This window comes from Carcharodon carcharias, chromosome 9 (genome assembly GCF_017639515.1).
Source record: "Carcharodon carcharias isolate sCarCar2 chromosome 9, sCarCar2.pri, whole genome shotgun sequence".
Taxonomy (NCBI): Eukaryota; Metazoa; Chordata; class Chondrichthyes; order Lamniformes; family Lamnidae; genus Carcharodon; species Carcharodon carcharias.
In genome coordinates, this window is record NC_054475.1 from 95333957 (window position 1) to 95346990 (window position 13034).

At 43.1% G+C, this 13034-nt stretch overlaps 1 protein-coding gene across 2 annotated transcripts in view; it reads left to right on the forward strand.

The window, feature by feature from the left end:
* Positions 1-2333: 2333 nt before the first annotated feature.
* The window catches only part of xpnpep2 (X-prolyl aminopeptidase (aminopeptidase P) 2, membrane-bound), a 178646-nt gene continuing 167945 nt past the window's right edge, over positions 2334-13034 (forward strand). Inside the window, exon 1 of one of the 2 annotated variants that reach the window (XM_041195729.1) lies at positions 2334-2351. The gene's annotated coding sequence lies outside the window, so the exon portion shown is untranslated. The remainder of the gene's footprint in view (positions 2352-13034) is intronic. The other variant, XM_041195728.1, reaches the window with a different exon arrangement.

Sequence of the window (13034 nt, forward strand, 5' to 3'; positions counted from 1 at the left end):
GAGATGAGTGACCCAACCTAGCTCTGTGCTCCAATCTCTGATGTGTCATATTAACGACCAATCAGTGGCACATCGCCAATGAGTGGATGCTCTTTGGCCCATTGGAAGTGTCAATTCTGGTGAACACATGACAGGCCTTCATTGATGGAATATTATAAGTGATGTAACTGTGCCTCCTTCACTATTGCCATCCTCCTTTCTTTCTAAGCAGACTCCTGTTTACTCCTCTGGCAGCAACAAGTTGGAAGACGACCCCAGAAAGGCCCCCTTGTGTTCGCCCTTCCACAATCTTCAATCCCCATTGCCTCCCTCATGTTCATCAACTCCACCCTCACCTCACAGCCTACCCCTGGTTGAAGTGCTAGTTGCTGAAAGCGGAGGCCTGCATGAGTACCATGGTACAGTGATGTTCTTTGGGTCAACGCAGGCAAAGAGCAGGAGCAGATGAACTCAAAAGCCCTAGTAGAGTAGCGCCCATCGCAACAAGACCAGCACAGCGCTTTGGCTGGTAGGCTATGTAACATCCACTCACCTCGAAGTTACAAGCAAACTGCAGCCTGACTTGTGCGTGCCACCCATTTTCAAACAGGTCTGAGGCCCCTGTAATTTCCCATTGGTGTGACGCAAGATTGGAAGGCGTGACAAGATTCCGGGGAGCAGCTGTTTTAATGAACACTCATGAGATGTTAATGAATGCAAATGGAATTCATGCCGCTGGTCGGCAGGATAACCAACCCCCCCATAAACCCACCATTGGGAGAATTGCAAACTGTTTTTACGCCGGCTGATTTGCGACTTTTTGCTTGCCACTGGATTCTCCATTCCCGCCCACCACGAAACCCGTCATGGGCAGGATCGGAAAATTCTGCCCAATGAGTGGGCAAAAACTTGGCAGATTGATTATAATGTGGGAAAATTTGAGCTTGTCCACTTGGCAGAAAGGATAGAAAAGCTGTAGACTATTTAAATGGAGAGAGATTGTCGAACTCGGTAGTACAGAGGGATCTGGATGTCCTAGCATTTGAATCACAAAAAGCCAGTATGCAGGTAAAGGCAAATGGAATATTGGCATTTATTGCAAGAAGAATCGAATATAAAAGTAGGGAAGTTTTACTGCAGCTGTACAGGGTCTTGGTGAGACCACATCTGGAATATTGTGTACAGTCTTCGTCTCCCCATTTGAAAATATATAATTGCGTTAGAAACAATTCAGCGAAGGTTCATTTGACTCATACCTGGGATGAGGGGCTTAACTTATGAAGAAAGGTTGAACAGGTTGGGCCTATACCAAGTGGAGTTTAGAAGAACGAGAGGTGATCTTAAAGAAACATATGAGGTCTTAAGGGGACTTGAGAGGGTAGATACCAGAAGGATATTTTTACTTGTGGGAAAGACTAGAACTGGGGTAACAGTTTAAAAGTAAGAGGTCTGCCATTTAAGACACAGATGAGGAGGTTTATTTTTTCTCTCAGGGGAAATTCTCTTGCTGGGTCATTCAATTTATTCAAAGCAGAGTTCGAATCATTTTTGACAAACAAGGGAGTCAAAGGGAGTCAGATGGGAAAGTGGAGTTGAATGGCGGAGCAGGCTCAAAGAGCCGAATGGCCTATTCCTGCTCCTATGACTTATGTTCCTTTGAAGTCCACACACGATAGGCATGCAGGCATGAAATTGTTTCCTTTGCACACAGGGCAGAAAGTTCAAGTTGTCCACCCAACAGAAAGAACCTGGATCCCTGCAGAGGCATTGAAGGTCTGCAATGAGCCAAGGTCGTATGAAGTAACCACCCCAAATGAAGCAATGTTGAGGAGGAATAGAGGTCAACTGAGAGAATTATCCAACAACATTATGCTTACCACTCCTGTAGCATTGCGAACAAGTTCACACTCAACATCTGAAAGTGGCGCTCAGAAAGGCAATCAGCACAACACTTAAGTGCAAGGCATCTGTACACCTACATAGATGAATCAAGAGCAGTGCTGATGATTCCAGATCTCAGAGAGGTTTTACTATTACTTGATGCCTTAAAGATACTTGGATGATGGATGTGAGATTTAAAATCCATGTAAACAGTATTTACAACAATCTTATTCTGTTGTGTATATATTCTGTTTGTATAATGCTTTTACTTAAGGACAAGGGGGATTTTGTGATATTGCTCTAATGTATGTAGTGCAATTTTCTGATTAGCACCACTACAGGAAGTGATGCAAGAGGATATGTGACACAGCAGTTACACCAGTGTTTATCTCTGATAGCACGTGCATGTAGAGCTCGCCTGTAATCCTGTATATAGTCTGTTGTTCATCAATAAAGAGCCCAATAGTTTATCATTCATCAATGTGCGATGGGTAAGTTTGTGTTAGAGGCCAGTAATACAACTGTGAGAAGCTCAGTGTTCTTCACTTCTTTTGCTCTTCCCACCTGTGAGATTTAATCAATGTTGTGTACTTTTGGGTTGCAATGTGTGTTTTCAATTAATTGTATTGGATGCTTCTACTGAGATAATTGTAGTTTATTAAACATGTAACTTGCTAATGGCTGAAAAGAGTTTAGAATGTCAGGCTAGGCTAAGTACTTTGTAAGTTATTAATTGTCATGTCTCAAGATGCGTTTTGTCATTCCAAAAAGAAAAACCCCAGCAGAGGTGGTGAGAGATAGCTGAGGACATGTCTTCAAAAATAGTACCAGACAGGAGAAATGTTAAAGTGCCAGGTGCTGTGATCTAAAGGTCAGGAAGCATCCAAAGAATTAAGCCTTCTCTTATATTATGCATTTTTATACTTTTATATGCAAACATACACCTTGTGTGAATTTCGTTGGCATAGCAGTCAATTCTAACTGTATCTGTTTTACTGAAATACTGCCTGAATTGTTGAAGGTAAACATTTGTGATCTAACTGTAACTGAGAGTAGGTTAGGGCATATCCAGACTGGACGTGCATACCAAGGTGATGTAGCAGTTAATGGTCCCGCCCAGTCTAGTGGACATGTCAAAGGAGCGTCACCAAATATGGTGAAGGAATTGCTGAGTCTGATCCAAGTAAGGATAAAAGGAACCACAATGGTGAGCAAAGTAGCACAGCTACCCAAGTGACAAGAAGAGAAGAAAACCTACAAGCCAAAGCCAACATCACCTGTGCTCCAGCAACTCCAGAGACCAAGAATTGATTATTGCCATTTACTACTGCCTTTTGATAAGTATTGTTTATTTACTTCGCTAAACCTTGATTAGTTCACAAATTATACCAACTGCCCTTATTAGGTTGAGGTCTCATCTGAAAACTGACAAACTCTTACATTCTACATGCATTGAATTGCAAATAATGGGGTAATGTTGAAGTTCTTTAACTGTTAGTTTTCCATTGTCTTTTTGCACCATTTCTGAGGTTGTGAAAGGCATTTTATAAATACAAGTTTCTATTGTCCAAACTTGCCTGCTGGTTACGATGGATAGACGATCATTGGCTGATTTATCCTGTTCCTCTGCATTTTTTTTTGAAAAATGCTTGAGAAACCCCTGGATCAAAGCCATTCCTCACAGAAGGAGTCCTGGCTGTGTTTTGTTTTGTGCGTGATCGGCCTGGACTCTGTGAGTGAATCATAATCAAGGATAGTGATCTTATTTTTAAGTTTAGTCATTCATTTCTTATTTACTTATTGCTGTCCATTAACCTGATCAAAGACCTTCGTCACAAGTCTTCTTTTGGTAATAGAACCTTAAATTTTTAAAGAAACTTGAGTCCACTGGTTGCAACGTAGCGTTGAATAGAGGCAGATGAATGGTTCAGGAAGGCCATGTTTTTTTATGACATGGGTTAGTAATTGATTGGAAAGTATGGAACAGAGAGCAGGGATAAAAGGAATATTCTCTGATTGATGGAATGTAACAAGTGCATCTCCCCAGGAATACTTACTGGAGTCTCAGCAATTTTACCATAAATATAAATGACTTGGATGAAGGTGAGATTGACTGCCCTTGACATCAAGGCTGCATTTGACCAAGTGTGGCATCAAGATGCCCTGGCAAAACTGGAGTTAATGGGAATCAGGGAATCCACTGGTTGGACTCATACCTAGCACAAAAGAAGACATTTGTGGTTGTTGGAGGTCAATTATCTCAGCCCCAGGACATCACTGCAGGAGTTCCTCAAGGTAGTGTCCTCGGCCCAAACATCTTCAGCTGCTATATCAATGACCTTCCTTCCATCATATGGTCAGAAGTAGGGATGTTCGCTGATGATTGCACAATGTTCAGCACCATTCGCAACTCCTCAGAGACTGAAGCAGTCCCTGTACGAATACAGCGAGACCTGGACAATATCCAGGCTTTAGCTGACAAGTGGCAAATAACATTCGCACCACACGAGTACCGGGCAATGACCATCTTCAACAAGAGAATCTAACCACCTCCCCTTGACATTCAGTGGCATTACCATCACTGAATCCCCCACTATCAACATCCTGGGGGTTACCATTGACCAGAAACTGAACTGGACTAGCCATATAAAAACTGTGGCTAAAAGAGCAGGTCAGAGGCTAGGAATCCTGTGAAGTGTAACTCATCTACTGACTCCCCAAAGCCTGTCCATCAAGGCACAAGTCAGGAGTGTGATGGAATACTCCCCACTTGCCTGGATGAGTGCAACTCCCACAACACTCAAGAAGCTTGACATCTTCCAGGACAAAGCAGCCCACTTGATTGGTACCACATCCACAAACACTTATTCCCTCCATCACCAATGCACAGCAGCAGCAGTGTGTACCATCTATAAGATATACTTGCGGGAATTCACCAAGGCTCCTTTGACACCGCCTTCCAAATCCACGACCACTACCATCTAGAAGAACAAAGGCAGCAGATACATGGGAACACCACCACCTGGAAGTTCCCCTCCAAGTCACTCACCATCCTGACTTGGAAATATATCGCCGTTCCTTCACTGTCGCTGGGTCAAAATCCTGGAACTCCCTCTGTCACAGTGCTGTTGGGTTATCTACTGATTATATAATCAATGCTAATAACTATTGTAAAGAGGTTGCTAAAGCAGTAAACCATTTAGCCCTCGAGCCTGTTCCACCATTGAGTTAATGATGGCTGGCATATACCACAACTTACTTGATAGCCTTATTTAACAAACATCTATCCATCTCAGTCTTGAGAGTTCTAATTGACCCAGCAGCCTCAGCCTTTTGAGGAGATAGTTCCATGTTGCCACAGTGCTTTGCGTAAATAAAAAAAGTACTTTCTAAATTTACTTCCTGAATGGCATAAAACTCTCATTTTAAGATCAGTGTTCCAAGGGTGTAGTTTTTCTGTATTTACCTGTTGAATACTTTTCTCATCTTAATGTCTTCAGTTCAATTACCTTTTAACCTTCTAAACTGAAGAGAATACAAACCATGCTAATGCAACCTGTCCTCATAATTTGGTTCGCTAATCCCAAGTATCTGGCGATTTGCACTTTGCCCCTCCAAGGCCAATTTTATCCTTTTGAGTTTCAATATCCAAAATGGAACACAAGATTATAGATGGGGTCTGACCAAGCCCCTGTATAATGGAAGCATCATTTCCTCCCTTTTGTATTCCAGCCTTCTTGATATAAATGGCACCATACCATTAGCCTTTTTGATAGCTTTTTCTAGCTGTGCATTAGCTTTTAGTGATTTTTCTACATGGACACCCCATCCTTTTCCTCCTCCTTCTTTTTCCTCTTCTAGCCTCTCACCACTAAGAAAAATATTTTGACTCGTCTTTTTTGAATCCAAACTGGGCGATCTCACCACCTCTCACATTGAACTCCATCTTTCTTGGTTTTGCCCACAATCCTATATTATCACCTTCTCCCTTCCAACCTACTATGCCTCCTAAGATTGCCATCTGCAAGTTTGGATATACAGCTCTCCATTTTTTTTATTCATTCACAGGATGTGGGCTTCATTGGCTGGGCCAGCATTTATTGCCCATCCCTAGTTGCCCTTGAGACGGTGGTGGTGAGCTGCCTTCATGAACCACTGCAGTACATGTAGAAACTTTCCATCATGCACAACATTCCTATCAATGGCAGCTTAGAGTTATTGTGTAGGTCTGTGTAGGTCTTGCAATCATAATGCACAGAAAGGTCTGAATTTTCCAAGTTTGCAAAATCCTAGGGTGGTAAGTGAGAATGGGGAGATAGCAAAATAGTCCTCGAAGAACTTTCCACCCAAGTTTACTTGAGTTACACCAAAAACTAGTTCACAATACTTCATCTCCTTGCTGTAAAATAGTATTGGAATACAAGTCTTACATAGCACTCAACAACACTAGATGGCTCCAGTCATCCATGTCATAAAATATACCACTATGAGCTGGATATTCATGGAGTTGGGGAGACTCCGTGGAGGGATGAAAATCGCAGCCAGGACCTGATTCCAGGATTCCCAATCCTATTCCTGGGGTTCCTGATTTTCAAGAATGGCTTTTAAGGGTGTGGGCTGGTTTGTGTCGTGAGCTCACACCCTGTATTCCTGACCTGGCTGGCTCCATTGTGGGGATAGGCACGTCCTAGTCCTCCACAGTTTTCATAGAGTTGGGCCAGCTTTTCAAAGAGTCATGATTCACAGCACCTTGGAGGTGAGAGATAAATTCAAAAGGCCCTCATCGTGCCTGCCCATGCCAAGGTATACTTCCACGAACCCCTGAGGGCCCCTTATGCCCCCCTCCATGCCAAGCTATGGCACTTCAATGTCCACTCACCCACAATACACTGTATAAAACAAACAAACTTTACTGAGACAACAGGATGCGTTTTAAAAAAAAAACATTTAAAGTAAAACAGTCATTGATTGATAACTTCCGACTTTTTAAAATAAAATCCTCTTTACTACAGCCAGATATAAATGTCAATCATCCGGACCCTAACAAGTATCAATAGCTAAAACCATAAGCACTTGAAAGAGGAAACAGTGGCATAGTAATATTGTCACTAGACTAGAGACCCAGAGTAATGCTGTGGGGACCTGGGTTTGAATCCCACTACAGCAGATGGTGCAATTTGAATTCAATTATAATCTGGAATTAAAAGTCTAACGATGACCTTGAAACTATTGGCAATTGCCATAAAATCCCCTATGGTTCACTAATCCCCTTTTAGGGAAGGGGAAATCTGCTGTCCTTACCTGGTCGGGCCTACATGTGACTCTAGGTTCACAACATTGTGAGTCAGTCTGAAATGGCCTAGCAAACCACTCAGTTGAATCAAACCACACAAAAAATTGGGTAAGAAATGAAACCAGATGGACTACCCAGCATCAGCCTAGGTACCAAAAATGATAACGGCAAAATGAGCCCTATCAACCCTGCAAGGTCCTCCTTGTTAACATCTGGGGGCTTGTGCCAAACTTGGGAGAGCTGTCTCACAGACTAGTCAAGCAACAGCCTGACATAGTCACTCTCATGGAATTATACCTTAAAGATAATGTCCCAGACACCACCATCAATATCCCTGAGCATGTCCTGTGGCACCGGCAGGAGAGACCCAGCAGAGGTGGCAGCACAGAGGAATACAGCAGGATGGAGTTGCCCTGAGAGTCTTATTACCACCTGTCGTTTTCTCCATGCACCACCACCCCCCCCACCCCCCTCCCCACTCCCCATCACCAGAAGATTAATCAATACTCCTCCATGTTGAACACCACTTGGAGGAAGCACTGACGGTGGCCAGGGTGCAGAAGTATTCTGGGTGAGGGACTTCAATGTCCATCACCAAAAATGGCTCGGTAGCACCACTAGAGAGTGAGCTGCCCGAGTCCTAAAGGACATAGCTGCTAGACTGGGTTTGCAGCAGATGGTGAGGGAACCAATAGGAGGAAAAAAATACTTGACCTTATCCTCACCAACCTGCTTGCTGCAGATGCATATGTCCATGACCGTATCAATGGGAATGACCACCTCACAGTCCTTGTGGATACAAAGTCACGTCTTCACATTGAGTGTGCCTTCCACTCTGCTATTTGGCACTACCACTGTGCTAAATTGGATAGATTTCAAACAGATCTAGCAACTCAACACTGGGCAGCCATAAGACGATATGGAGCATCAGCAGCAGCAGAGTTGTACTTGGCCACAATCTGTAACCTCATGGCCCGGCATATCTCTCACCCTTCCCATTACTAACAAGCCAGGGGATCAACCCTGGCTTAATGAAAAGTGCAGGAAGGCATGCCAGGAGCAGCACCTAAAAATGAGGTGTCAACCAGTTAAGTTACAACACAGGACTACTTGTGTGCCAAGCAGCATAAGCAGTAAGCGATAGGCAAAACCAAGTGATTCCACAACCAATGGATCAGATCTAAACTCTGCAATCCTGCCACATCCAACCATGAATGGTAGTGGACAATTAAGCAACTCACTGGAGGAGGAGACTCCACAAATATCCCCATCCTCAATGATGAGGGAGACCAGCACATCAGTGTAAAAGATAAGGCTGAAGCAACAATCTTTAGCCAGAAGTGCTGAGTGGATGATCCATCTTGGCCTCCTCTGAAGGTCCCCAGCATCACAGATGCCAGTCATCAGCCAATTTGATTCACTCCACGTGATATCAAAAAACAGCTGAAGGCACTGGATACTGTAAAGGCTATAGACCCTGACAATATTCTGGCAATAGCACTGAAGACTTGTGTTCCAGAACTTGCACGGCCCTAGCCAAGCTGTTCCAGCTACAACACTGGCATCTACCCAGTAATGTGGAAAATTGCCCAGTTATGTTCTGTACACAAAAAGCAGGACAAATCCAATTCAACCAATTGCCATCCCATCAGTCTACTCTCGATCATCAGTAAATTAATGGAAGGTGTCATCAACAGTGCTATTAAGCATCACTTGCTTAGCATTATACTGCTCACTGGCAATCTTTTGGGCTCTGCCAGGGCCACTCGGCTCCTGACTTCATTACGGCCTTGGTTCAAACATGGACCAAAGGGCAAGACACCAGAGGTGGGGTGAATGACTGCCCTTGACACCAAGGCAGCATTTGACACTGTGTGGCACCAAGGAGCCCTAGCAAAACTGGAGTCAATGGGAATCGGGCGGGGGGAACTCTCCACTGGTTGGGGTCATGCCTGGCACAAAGGAAGATGGTTGTGGTTGTTGGAAGTAGATCATTTCAGCATCATTGCTGTAGGAGTTCCTCAGGGTTGTGTCGTCGGCCCAAACATCTTCAGCTGCTTCATCAATGACCTTCTTTCCATCATAAGGTCAGAAGTGGGGATGTTCGCTGATGATTGCACTATGTTCAGCAACATTCACGTATCCTCAGATACTGAAGCAGCCCATGTCCAAATGCAGTAAGACCTGGACAATATCCAGGCTTAGGCTGACAAGTGGCAAGTAACATTTGTGCCGCACAAGCATCAGGCAATGACCATCTCCAACAAGAGAGAATCTAACGATTTCCCCTTGACATTCAGTGGCATTACAACCACTGAAACTCCCACTGTCAACATCCTGGGGGTTACCCTTCACTTGGAACTGAACTGAGCCAGCCATATAAAGACTGTGGCTACAAGACCAGGCCAAAGGCTGGGAATCCTGTGGCAGATAACTCACCTCCTGACTCGCCAAAGCCTGTCCACCATCTACAAGGCACATGTCAGGAGTGTGATTGATCTCTTTCCAATAGCCTGGATGAGTGTAGCTCCAGCAACACTCAAGAAGACACCATCCAGGACAAAGCAGCCCGATTGATTGGCACCCCATCCACAAACATTCACTCCCTCCACCACCGACATACAATGGCAGCAGCATGTGCCATCTACAAGATGCACTGCAGGAACTCACCAAAGCTCCTTAGATAGTGCCTTCCAAACCCATGACTGCTACCGTCCAGAAAGACAAGGGCAGCAGTTACAAAGGAATACCACCATCTGTAATTTCCCCTCCAAGCCAATCATCATCCTGACAAGGAAATAGATTGCCATTCCTTCTCTGTCACTGGGTCAAAATCCTGGAATTCCCTCCCTAACAGCACTATGGGTGTACTTACACCACATGGACCGTAGCGGTTCAAGAAGGCAGCTCACCACCACCACCTCACAGGCAATTAGGGATGGGCATTAAATACTGGCCTAGCCAGCGATGCCCATATTCTATATAAAGAAAACTTGAAACCTCTTTACCTTGTATAAATAAACATTGTGAAATGGTCAGAAGAGATCAGAGAACCAGAGCTATCAATCAAACAATATCTTCTCTGGGGCTTGGTGTAGTACTCTCGTGGATTTCTCGGCTTTAGCCAATCCTCATTATGCATTCTATCCAGGACACTTGAGCAAACTATCCTGAACCTAGACAGAGGGCGCTACTCATCCCCTATCTACATATATGGCAGAAAGTATTAATGTTACTGAGAAATAATCTATTTGTTCTATGACAAAGTCCACTTCAACTTAACAGAAAGAAAGGACCTCGTCAACTGGTTCAGGATTTTCCATTCTGTGTTTTAACTGCCTGTTTCCAATGGTGCCAAACTAGATGGACTCTGTCAATCATCCACCTAATGTTGCATCAGGGACTCAATTCAAATGTTATTGGACTGGACTTTAAAATGAACTGTTTATGGTAATTCAGGTACTATATTTATGGGCCACTTCTGGGAAGAGCACAATCGATATCCCACCAGCCACTTCTGGGTTCCCAATCCAGAATTGAGACCAATATTGGGATTGTGCCCCAACCAGAAAAATTGAACCCTTAGTGTCTGTCACATATAAATAATCATTATGAAGTTCAGCAATGAAAAGAAAATTGGCATGATGAGTGAGTGCCATCATAGTATCAATTTTAAACAATTAAATGCAGCAATAAGGAACTTGAGGTTATTTTTGGGTGGATGAACTATGGTAGCCCAAATAGCTTTTCTCATAGATAAATGCCTTGTGAATCTTGCAAAATACATGCATTAGCTATACACAATGACCTTTGTGCTTGTCTTCTCATTGCACATGCTTTAAGAGAGTTATGTTGCCAACAACTGTGCAAGGATTATTTGACAGGGTTTTAAAGGCGTTGCAATGTCAAAATGTCCACTGTATTAAACAGTTTATTTTTTAGCTTTCAAGAAGTAATCTGAATTGGGTTGAATTCTTCAGAGTAAGGTTACAGTTAGGGCCATTGCTATTTATGTTGTTACATTTACTAAGCGTGATAAAGTACCCCTTATTAAAAGAACAAAAATAAAAGAAACAGGAGTAGACCACACAGCCTGTCGAGCCTGCTCCAATTTCAATATGATCATAGCTGATCTTCAGCTTCAACACCCAGTTTCCTCTTCACTCACCATATCTCTTGATCCCTGAGAAATCAAAAATCTGTCTATCACAGCCTTAAGTATATTCAATGATGGAGCATCTACAACCCTCTGTGGTAGAGAATTCTATAAGTTCACAACCCTTTTAGTGAAGAAATTTCTCGTGTCCTAAATGAGCGATTGCATGCCCTAATCCTATGTCCCCGTGTTTTTGATCCGAATCCAGGGGACACAACCTCTCAGTGTCTCCTCTGTCAAGTCCCTTCAGAATCTTATATGTTTCAATGAGATCACCTCTCATTCTTCATAACTCCAAAGTGTATAAGCCCAATTTACTCAGCCTTTCATTTCAGGAACAACGCTAGTGAACCTTCACTGTACCGCCTCCAAGGCAAATATACCCTTCCTTAGATGTGGAGACCAAAACTGCCTGTTGTAGCAAGACTTCCTTATTATTCTACTCCAATCTCCTTGCAATAAAGGCCAGCCCACCATTTTCCTTCCTAATTGCTTGTTGTACCTGCATGCCTTCTTTCTGTGTTCCTTACACGGATACACCCAAGTTCCTCTGAACATTTGCAAGTTTTAAAAAATAGTCTGCCTGCAAAAGTGATAAAAGTGTAAATAATATTCAGGAATCAAGGTATCATTTGGAATTTCCACGTTTCTTTGGAGAGAAGGTTGAATAGAATCTGCTCTGATAGCGCTTAAACATGCTTTGGAAAAAGAGCACAAACTTGCAAATTTACACAAATATCTGGGCAGGTCATAAGATGGCCTGGCATGCTGCTTATAGTTACCAGTCAGAATAGTTGTCACTTGAAACTGTGTGCGTGATCCTATTCATTCTTCTTTACATCTGCTTTATCTATTTTCAATGCATTACATAAGCATGTGTTTTTGGACAGTTGTAATCATTGGTTTCAGTGAACCTCTTAGCAGCCATGACAATCACAAGTGCAGGCATCATGAACAAATCTGACCACCATAAGTAGGGATCTTTCCTAAATGCCAAATGAAACAATCGGGTAGAATTTCTAATAAGGGTACTGTTGTAATTATGGTTTTATTTAGTGTGTAATGTACCTTTAAGAAGAATACTTGTCAGGTGAGATCACATGATCTGTAGTAACCAATAGAGAGTAGTGCAGTCTATCTCTGGAGTTGGTGTAGAGATACAGTTGAAGTTGGAAGCACACCTATATTGTAAATAAACTTGAAGTTTCCACCCAAGAAGTGTGCAGATCAACTCTATCACTAATAGTACAACTCGGCCACACTACAACAAACTGGTGATGAGGATAAAACAGGATTGAACAGAATAAATCAAGTCAGAAAGAAATCAGCACTGTACCTTGCCCAGTGATTGTAAGTAGCAAGCTCCGTTAGAACTGAAGAAGTTATCCTCTCTCAAAATACCACAATTTGGGAGAATTGATCCTTTTGAACCTGCCACAGATGATTGGTCTCAATACAAAGAATGCCTCACATTCTTTTCTCAAGTGAATGAGGTTATGGGGGAAGAGAAGAGGCGAGCAATCCTCTTGAGTACTTGTGGGAGCAAAACCTATGGTTTGATTCGAAGTTTAATGGCACCATGTGCTCCAGATTTTGAAGAATTTTGATGAACTGGTGGACACCGTGAAAGGTCATTTTCAACCAAAGCCCTCAGTCATGATGCAGAGGTTCAGGTTTAATTCACGAAATAGAGCCCCAGGTGAGACAACTGCATGTTACATGGCA